Raw genomic sequence first — 9,674 nt, 5'->3', positions numbered from 1 at the left:
TTTCAGAGCTGTTTGGCTTGTCTTGACTCCTGTAGTTCCGTATGTGTTTTGGAATTTGTTTGCCAATTTCCATTTTTTTAAAAAGTGTGTGAGAATTTTAACAGATTATTTAGAATCTGTAGCTCAATGTGGGAGAATTGTTGTTAACAATATCAAGTCTGCTGATCAGTCACCAGGAACCACTCTCCTTTCATTTAGGACTTTTTCATTTCTCTCAGCAATTTCTAATTTCAGTGTATAGGTCCTCAACTTTTTTTTTTTTTTTTTTTTTTTTTTGAGTCTTTCATGCAGGCTGGAGTGCAGTGACACGATCCTGGCTCACCACAGCCTCAGCCTCCTGGACTCAGACCATCCTTCTGCCTCAGCCTCCCGAGTAGCTGAGACTACAGATGCACACCCACCCCACCCAGCTAATTTTTTTTTTGTAGAGTCGAGGTCTCCTTATGTTGCCCAGGCCGGTCTTGAACTCCAAGGCTCAAGTGATTCTCCTGCCTCAGCCTCCTGAAGTGCCGGGGATACAGACGTGAGCCACTGCGCCAGGTGCATTTTGTATTTTTGATGGCATAAGCGGTATTTTATATTTTAATTTCTAGTTCTTGCTGTTTATAATGCAGTAATCTTATATTCTGCTGTCCTGCTAACCTCACTTATTTCTATGAGGTTTTTTGCAGATTTCTTTAGGCATTCTCAAGACACAGTTGTGGTCACAGAATAGGTAATGTTGCTTCTTGGTGTCTCCTCTTGTGCTTGTGTTTCCTTTTCCTGCCTTACTACATCGTTGAGAACCTCTGGAAGTGGGGTGAGTGGGCATCCTTGTCTTATTCCTGGTCTTGGGGAAGTCTCCCATTATTGCAGCTATGGGTTTTCTGATAAATATCTGTTATCAGACTGAGGATGTCCGCTTACGTTCCTAGTTTGCTGAGAGTTCTTATAAGGAACAGATGTTTAATTTTGCCAGCTTCTTTTGCATCTATTGGGGTGATAATATGTTTTTGGTTTCTTGGTTTGTTCGTTACATTGATTGACTTTTCAGTATTAAACCAGTTTAGATTCCTGGGGTAAGTCTTACTTGGTTAGTGTGTGCATTGTCTTTTTGACATGGATTAAATTTGCTAATGTTTTGTTAATTGCTGCATCTGTAATCACAGGGAAGGTGTTGGCCTCATGAGTTGGAAAGTCTTTTCAGTTTCTAGAAGAATTTGTATAGAATTGGTATCATCTCTTCCTTAAATGCTTGAGAGAATTCCCTAGTAAAGCCATCTTGGCTTTCCTTGTGGAAAGGTTTTAAACCTAAATTAAGTTTCTTGGGTAGATAAAGAGCTATTCAGCCTATCTGTGTCTTCCAGCTCCCTGGGCCGCAGTGTCTGATCTGCTGTTATCTGGGCTAATTTTCATCTTGCCCTGCTTTCCTCTCTGGGTGTTCACTTTGGCTCCTTATATCATGCATCTCCACTTTTCGGCCATGTGGGACATAGTTAAGTAGCTGTTCGTCGCCCCCATGTGCTGATCCTGTCCGGTCAGCTCTGGGTTGGTTTTGAATGATTGCTTTTTCACCCCTTTGAGGACCTCATTTTCCTCCTTGGTTGCATGTCTGATAATCTTGGATTGGATACTGAGCAGTGGCACTCTTAGCCTGTGTGTTGGGTATATTTTTGCATTCCCATCAGTATTCTTGGCCTTTGCTCTGGACACCATTCAGCTGTCTGAAAGCAGGCTGATCTTTTTGAGCTTTGCTTCCGAGATTCATCAGACGGGGCCGGAACAGTGCTGTGCCCAGCCTTGGGTGCCCCGCACGGCAGCCGAATTCCCCTCAGCACTCTGCCGGGGCCTTCCTGTCCCCCTGGTGGAGACTACTGTTCCAGGCCCGTGTGGCCCCAGGCACTGTTACTCTGCCCCTCGGGATGGTCCTTCCCAGGCCCGGGGGCCTTCCTCTCGCCCATGTGCGGGTCAGGCCCTGCTGTACATGCGGGTCCCTGGAGATCTCCAGGGTGCGCTTGGGCCACACCTCTCCCCGGGCCCCCATCTTGCAGACGCCCTGGGGACCCCTGCACCACAGCCTGGAAGCTCTGGCGGAAGCCAGCACTGTGGGGCCTGTTCCTGTCTCTCAGAGACCACTGTCTTCCACAGCCCGATGCCCAGTGCCTTGACAGCTGTTGTCTTGGGCATCTTGACAGGTTTTTTTTCCCCTCATGATTTCGATCAGAAGTTAATCCAATCTCTCCACTGCATCTCGCATGGAGGCTGCAGGCCCACCCCCAAATTTTTTTTTTTAAATGCACGTGACACGGCTTCACACTCCTTTGTTCCTGGAGAATTGGCTCTTTGGCATCTGCTGGCCTGTGGCTTTTCTTTTTCTCTTTTTTTTCTTTTTTCCTTTTGAGTTGGAGTCTCACCCGGCCACCGCAGCCTCGATCTTCCAGACTCTGGCGATCTGGCGCGCGCTACCACGCCCGGCTAATTTTTTGATTTATTGTAGAGATGAGGTCTCGCCAAGTTGCCCAGGCGGGTCTTGAACCCGCGGGCTCAGGCAATCCACTCAGCTCAGTCTCCCAAGGTGCGGGATTACAGGCTTAAAGTCGTGGACTTGCTTTACAGATCGTCACAACAGACGCTGCTGTGTGCAGTGTTCCCAGGTGTCTGGGTGTCCCAGGTGAAACCCTGTGGGCCGGGGGTGCTCACCCCAAGGTGACAGTCGCTTCATCTCTGGAATGAGGCATCTCTCCAAGTGTAGATGGCCGGCTGGGCTCTCGCTGAGTCTCAGACACCAGCTGCCTGGGTCTTCTGAGAGCGAGTGGGTTGGAAATAGGAAAAAAGTCTGTGCGAGTTGGCTGACCTCCGAGGCAGTGGGCAGTGCGTCTGACTCAGTGACTCAAAGCCAAGTCCAGGTGTTTGTGTAGGTGGCATGGTGTGTACTGTGCCCGAGAGTCCCATGGGAGAGGACCAGCTCTCACCAGAGGCCAGGTGTTGGGTTTTTCAGTTTGCTCGTCTCCCAGAGTAAGGTCCCTGGTCCTCCATGGAGGCAGCTTCTGCTGTCCACACACCGGGGTCCTGTGCTCGTTACTTTGTTTCTGGTGGAGAGGGTGAATCAACGTACAGGAAGGACAGTTCCTGTCCACCTGGCCATTTTCCTCCAGGGAGGGGAGGGAGCGTGCTTTGAAGACCTGAGTTGAGATCGGAGCTGGGCTGCTGGCTGAAGGAAGCCCATCCTGCGTCTTATTCTGCCTCGATCGCACAATGAGACAACAGGAGACGAAGGCCTTGCTCCCAGAAGAGTTTCAGAGAAAGGCTAAGTGCTGGTTTCAGACTGGGTGCGCGGCTTTTTGGCGGGGGACTTCTTAGAAGGAGCTCCAAGTTCTGAGGACAGCCGGGCCATCCTTGGTGAGTTGCCGAGTGATGTCCCTGAGATGCTGGTGCCTGGTGACAGCTTCAGAAGGGGGAGGCTGGTCATCTGGGCGAGCCGCTGCCTCCCGACACCGAAGCCAGAGCTGGAAACTAGCTCGTGCCATGGCGGCGCGCAGCCGGGGGGGGGGGGGGGGCAGCCTGTCGGTCACAACTGCCCCCAGGCTTCCCGATGTCTCCTTCCGCTTAGCTCCAGTCCTCACTCAGTTCCCATGTTGTTCCCTCAGCACCTGGGGGCCAGCGTGGCGAGCGTCCTGCAGGAGCCGGTCCCCTGCGCTTCTGGATGAGGGCGACCCACCCTGGACTGCCTGTTACTGCGGCCGCAGATGGGGAGTGGGTTTTGCCTTGTCCCCATCAGTGACAGGCCCTGGGCATGACGCGTGTGTTTGTTGGGTTTCCTGCGGTTTGGAGGCAGTTGGGGCTCACTTGCGTGTTGTCCATGTCATCTGTGTCAGCACCTTGAGCGCCTGCCCGCTTTCTCCTGTAGGAGTTGCAGCCTGTGATAGGCTTCGCTCCTGTTTCTCCCGAGTGTCAACTCTAGCCTGGGGGAACAGACCGTCTGCCCTCCAGAAGGGGCACTCCGACACCGTGGCGTCCTCACCCCACGGCTTACTTGTCTGTCCTGTCTTCCACCCCAAGGGCAGGGACTGCCCTTGTCCACAGGAAGCATTTGGCTTAAGTAGCAGTGAGTTCACTCGGGGGTGACGGCGTGGCACTATTAATAGATGAGCATTTGACACTCAATGTGTGTCTGTTTTATTTTAATACACTCGCCAGTGCCCGTACAGACAGTCGCCTGAAGAACCTGCTGATGAGAAGGCAGCTGTGGTGAGAGAGTCTGTGTTGGGGTAACCGAGAAGCGGTCTCCCCCTTGGCCAACTTTGGTGTTAAGTACAAGCAGAACCTCCAGGGACTGGGACCAGCAGACTCCGGGTGCTGCCACCCCACCCCCTCACCCCCGCCCCCAAGGGATTGGCGCCCATTCCTTTTCTCTCGGGGGTTCTGTAAACCATGAATGGCCGAACACACTAGCGACACACACCGCGCTGTTTGACGAGGAGCTCTGTCCCTCCAGAGGAGCTGTGGCTAAGTCTCGAAATAGGAGCACAAGTCAGGAGTGTACCTGGGGGGAGACTCAGCTGTGTTGCTTCTGTGACCCTGCAAAAATGTCTTCCAGGATCCCTGCCAGCAGGGAAGTGGCGGGGTCGAGGGAGGAGGGAGGGAGGGAGAGAGGCGGGGACAAGGCGACAGAGACGGGAGAGAGACAGAGACAAAGGCTGCCTGCCTGCCTTTGAGGTGGCCGGTGCTGTCATTTGAAGCCAGAGGCGGGGGTATGTGTGTGTGACTCAGCACCTGCTGTGAACCTGGGTTACCCAGGGCCTGGCTACTTATTTCGAAAGGTCCTGAGTTTGCAGTTTTAAAGACAAAATAGAGCTCCAAATGCTGATGCCAATAGTATGCGCGTGCCAGGAGGGTGCATAGGAGGAATCATGGGTCACACAATTCAGCAGTGACATGTCATACTGGGGAAAGGTCGTTTTAAGGACATCAACTCTCGGTTCAGGAAATGAAGTTTCCAGAAAATGGTCCCAAGTGACTGTTTCGTGAAGGACACGTACCACTAAGCCCATCTACGTTTTTTGCCAGAGAAAGTACACTTCTTCATATGTTATGTAAAATACTTATTTTGTAATAATAATTATGTTTGTGGAGTTCACTAATGATTAACTATAGGAGCAAAGCCTTTCTCATGCTGTTATCCTGGGTGTTCTTTTTGGGCGGGGGAGTCAGGGTCTCACTCTGTCACCCAGGCTGGAACTACAGGTGTCCCCACCATACCCAGATAAGATTTTTTTTTTTTTTTAAATAGGAGTCTCACTGTGTCACCCAGGCTGGAGTGCAGTGGCACGCTCCTGGCCTCCACAGCCTTGACCTGCTGGGCTCCGGCGATCCTTCCGCCTCAGCCTTCCAAGCAGCTGGAACTAGACTCACGCCACTACACCCGGCTAATTTTTTGATTTATTGTAGAGACAAGATCTCGCCAAACTGTCCAGGCTGGTCTGGAACCCATGGGCTCAGGCAATCCTCTCGCCTCTGCCTCCCAAAGTGCTGGGATTATATGTGTGAGCCACCATGCCTGGCCAAATTAAGATTCTAAAGTATTTCTGTTCTATATGTCTTCACATTTTTTGAATCCAATTTTGGTTCAAAACTTGCTGATAGAAAAACTACATTTCTATTTACTGTATTTCATATTTGAATTGAATGAGATTCTGGTTTTGTACATGAGATTTGAAAGGAAATCTTATTAGAACAAGTAAGAATGAACAGTGTTTCTTTAATGTGGGTAAAATTTCTCTGCCTCAAAAAAATTGTCATTTCTTCATTAAGATAAAATCAGAGTAAGCTACACAACTAGCATGCAGAAAAATAAATCAGAGACAGATGAACTGGGCCTGTGTCACCCGGGAGTCTTCAGCTGCCTGTGGACAAAAGTACTGTCCAAGTGAGAGTGGGGGGACAGAGCCCCTCATGTCCTCCCTCCTGTTGGGAGGAGGGCTCCAGGGGAAGGTCTCTGGTTCCCGAGCTGTGGTTTCTCTGTGCAGTCATCAGGGTGAACTCACACACACTTCCAGGACTCCACCTCCACCAGGGACTCAAAGCGTCCAGAAAGAGGTTGCGGGGTCACGCCTGTTCCGAGGCCCCCGATGACTGTGGGCCTTGTAGATGCCAGAAGGGTGAGGTCCGGCAGGTAGGGCACGCCCTCGTTAACTGATGTTACTCGCCATGGTGCCAGCTGTGATGGGACCGCAGTGTCGGACAAGAAGTACCCCAAGATCGACCAGTCAATTGCTTGTAGATTACTTAGGTGGTGGGTGCCTTCTGCTATGATTATAGCTCGTTGATACTGAACACTTAATGTCTTCCTTCTCTTTTTAGGCTGTGGAAAACCTCTGTTCTCACAAAGTCTCCCCAACACTCTACAAGCAGCTGCGCCAGGTCTGTGAAGACCACGTCCAAGCACAAATCCTTCAGTTCAGAGAATATCCTTTTTTTGACTCGTGAGCTTTGTTCTTCCCCAGAGCCTTTGAAACCGGCCATCAGTGGGATTAAGACCCTCCAAGCACCCTTAATTCTGAAGCCGTTTTTTAAGTCCTCCCTTGTTTATAGAACAAAAAACTGGCATTTGTTTCGTGACTCAACAAGATAGATGTTTAAGGGGAATTTACTTTAAATTGCTTGCTGATCTGCGTTAAAGTGTAACAGTGTCCATTTACTGGGTCTGGTTAGGGTATTCAGGAAGAGTTCTAAAAATGTGTTAGAGCTTGAGTTCTGCTATCCTTGACTCTAGCAGAAACTATGTGTATTGGATATCTCTGATGTGTAACAGATTCCCACAAACTTGACAACTTAAGACGCCACCCACTTCCCAGCTCACAGCTGTGTCTGTCGGGGGTCTGGCATGGCCCAGTGGTTTCTCTGCTCAGGGTCTCGCAGGTGAGACCCTGGTGTGAGCCAGGCTGTGTCACCTCTGAGGTCAGGTCCTCTCCTCACTCGTGCAGGTGGTGGGCAGAGTTTGGTGCCTGTGGCTGTGGGACTGAATCCGGCCTTCTTCCTGGTGTTGGTCGGGGTTGCTCTCGGCTTCTTTCACCGTGTAGCTACTTGCTGCCTCTGGGCTGGCAGGGGAGCCTGTCTCTCTGACCTGCTAAGGCAGAGCCTTGTGCGATGTAACCCAGACCAGGGAATGGTGAACGCTTTTTACTCATGGCCCTATCCACGGACCAGAGGAGGGAATGACACGAGGCGTGTCCATGGGACTGGGAATCTTGGGATTGTCTGCCACACCATCTGTGGCTTGCATCCACAGGGGAGGCTGAGCTCCTTAACGTCCTGCAGAAAATCCTTTAATCAGCCTCAGTCCTGTTCCCTAGCCTCCCCGTTACTGTAGCCACCTACATGTCTCAAGGGGTAAGAATTAGAAAAGAGGTTTCAGCCGGGCTCGGTGGCTCAACCTGTAATCCCAGCGCTTTGGGAGGCCGAGGTGAGTGGGTTGCCTGAGCCCGCAGGTTTGAGACCCGCCTGGGCAACTTGGTGAGACCTCATCTCTACAATAACTCAAAAATTAGCCGGGCGTGGTAGCGCGCGCCTGTAGTTTCAGCTACTTGGAAGGCTGAGGCAGAAGGATCGCCGGAACCCAGCAGGTCGAGGCTGCGGTGACTAGGAGCGGCCACTGCACTCCAGTCTGGGCGACAGAGTGAGACTCCAACTCAAAACAAAACAAAACAAAAAAGAAAGGAGGTTTCATAGCTACAGAAGATCATGTGGCTACGTGCCTAGACGCCTGTTTCTTCATGTGCACACTTGGTGGTTGGGACTCGCGCATTTCCAAATTTTCTTCTCGTTGAGGGGACCTTTTCTCCCCTGCCTCTCGGATCTTGGGAAACTAAGCCGTCGTAAGTTCATCGGAGAAGCCCTCAGGGCAGCTGCGTGGCTGGTGGAGAAGCCCTTGACAGTGAAGCCCAGATGGCCGGGGCAGGGTGTCTGTGTTTCGGCCGCCTGCAGGTCCCCATGGGCGGGGGAGAGAAGGCAGCTTGCGTGCTGTTGTGTTGGCTTCTGTAAATGCTCCTCCATGGTACTTTCTGGCAAGCTCTTTCCTAAAGGCCGTGAGGTTTTTCGAGATAACGGTGACCACACACGACCTTTTGGAACCTGGCCAGAGAACCCTTTATCTCAGGAGGCACCTGTGAGGGCCCCAGAAGCTGGCCACGCATCGGAGCACATGCGCTTCCAGGAACCCACGTTCCAGATGTTTATGCCTGGGGAGTGGCCTGGCTCCGAGGGTGGAAGATGCCCTCAGCAGGTGCCCAAGTCTCTCCAGACAGGCACTTGTAAGAGTCGCTAGGGCTGCTTGCTCCTAATCTAGTTGGGGTCCCGATTTGCTTGAAAACTACTTTTTGATGACCCAGTCGGTTATCCTCCTGCCAGTTTACCCTCCCCTGTGGATTGACTAACATGTTCATCAGTTCACTCACCAGTGCTTACTTCTGGTCTAACACAGTGTAACACAGGACAGTGGGGGTGACCAGGCCAGATTCCTGCCCTCCGAGATGTCCCGGTCCGAGGCCGAGGCTGGGGATTCACTGTTTCCCTGGTGTTGTGGCGAAAGCATGATTATGCAAATTACGATTTGTTTCGTTAAAGGAGAAAGAAGACCCTATCGCTTAAAAAATTAAAAGTGGGCCGGGCTCCGGTGGCTCAGCCTGTAATCCCAGCGCTTTGGGAGGCCGAGGTGAGTGGATTGCCTGAGCCCCCGGGTTCGAGACCCGCTTGGGCAAGCGAAACCTCATCTCTACAATAAATCAAAAAAATCAGCCGGGCGTGGTAGCACGCGCCTGTAGTTCCAGCTACTCAGAAGGCTGAGGCGGAACGATCGCCGGAGCTCAGCGGGTCGAGGCTGCGGTGACCAGGAGCGGCCACTGCACTCCAGTCTGGACGACAGAGTGAGACTCCAACTCAAAAAATAAAATAAAAATAAAAAAAGGAGAAAGAAGAAGCACTGGCATAGTAAGTGTCCCTATTAAGTGGCATCTTGAGTTCAAAGCTGAGAGTCGGGACGGGAGCTGCAGGGCCTGGCTCCTCAGAATGACACTTCCAGGAGGTGACACTTCCAGTAGGAAAGCCCCGAAGCTGCCTCTCGAGGGGTGAGTGGGAGCTGTCCCTCCCTGGCTGAGGCTTTGGGCCGCAGAGTGTGAGGGGTGGGAGAAGCCGCCGGCAGGCTGGCACAGCCAGAACTTGGGAGAGTTGGGGGATTCGTGGCTGTGGGGCTAAGTTGCAGTTGGACTTGGACTTTGTAGACATTGCTGAGGAACTGGGCTTGAATCTGGGCATCTGAGAGCCCTTGTGGCGTTCTGAGCAGGAGCCCAGTGTGGGCGTGTTCACAGAGGTCCCTGGCGGGGTGATAAGACGGATTGGCGCGTGGACTAACAAATGTGGCCTTGCACTGGGCCAGCACACTTTGCTAAGTATCTGTCGGGAGCTGGGTGTGATGCCTGGCCCTGGCGGGGTACGTCTGCTAGCAGAGCTGACACGCGAGTGGGACGGCAGAAATGTAAAGATAAGCATTTGTGCAACGCTGGGGACAGAGCCGGCGGCCCCAGGTGTGGCCGTCATTGCCCAGGAAGCGTCAGCAGCGCGGCAGAAGTGGCAGGCCACCGGGGGCGGGGGGCGGAAGGAGAGGCTGCAGGGTCGTCACGTGGGGGGGGGGGGGGGGGGGG

At 52.3% G+C, this 9,674-nt stretch overlaps 1 protein-coding gene across 1 annotated transcript in view; it reads left to right on the top strand.

Annotated features, from left to right (window-relative positions):
- The first annotated feature begins 6,343 nt into the window (after positions 1 to 6,343).
- CUL4A (cullin 4A) overlaps positions 6,344 to 9,674 on the top strand; it is a 41,631-nt gene continuing 38,300 nt past the window's right edge. The window contains exon 1 of the mRNA XM_021716129.1: positions 6,344 to 6,443. The gene's annotated coding sequence lies outside the window, so the exon portion shown is untranslated. The remainder of the gene's footprint in view (positions 6,444 to 9,674) is intronic.

This window comes from Carlito syrichta, unplaced genomic scaffold, assembly GCF_000164805.1.
Source record: "Carlito syrichta isolate Samal-C Ts95f unplaced genomic scaffold, Tarsius_syrichta-2.0.1 Scaffold308192, whole genome shotgun sequence".
Classification (NCBI taxonomy): Eukaryota; Metazoa; Chordata; class Mammalia; order Primates; family Tarsiidae; genus Carlito; species Carlito syrichta.
Note: the sequence above shows the minus strand (reverse complement) of the source record. Positions and strands in the feature narration are given on the sequence as shown.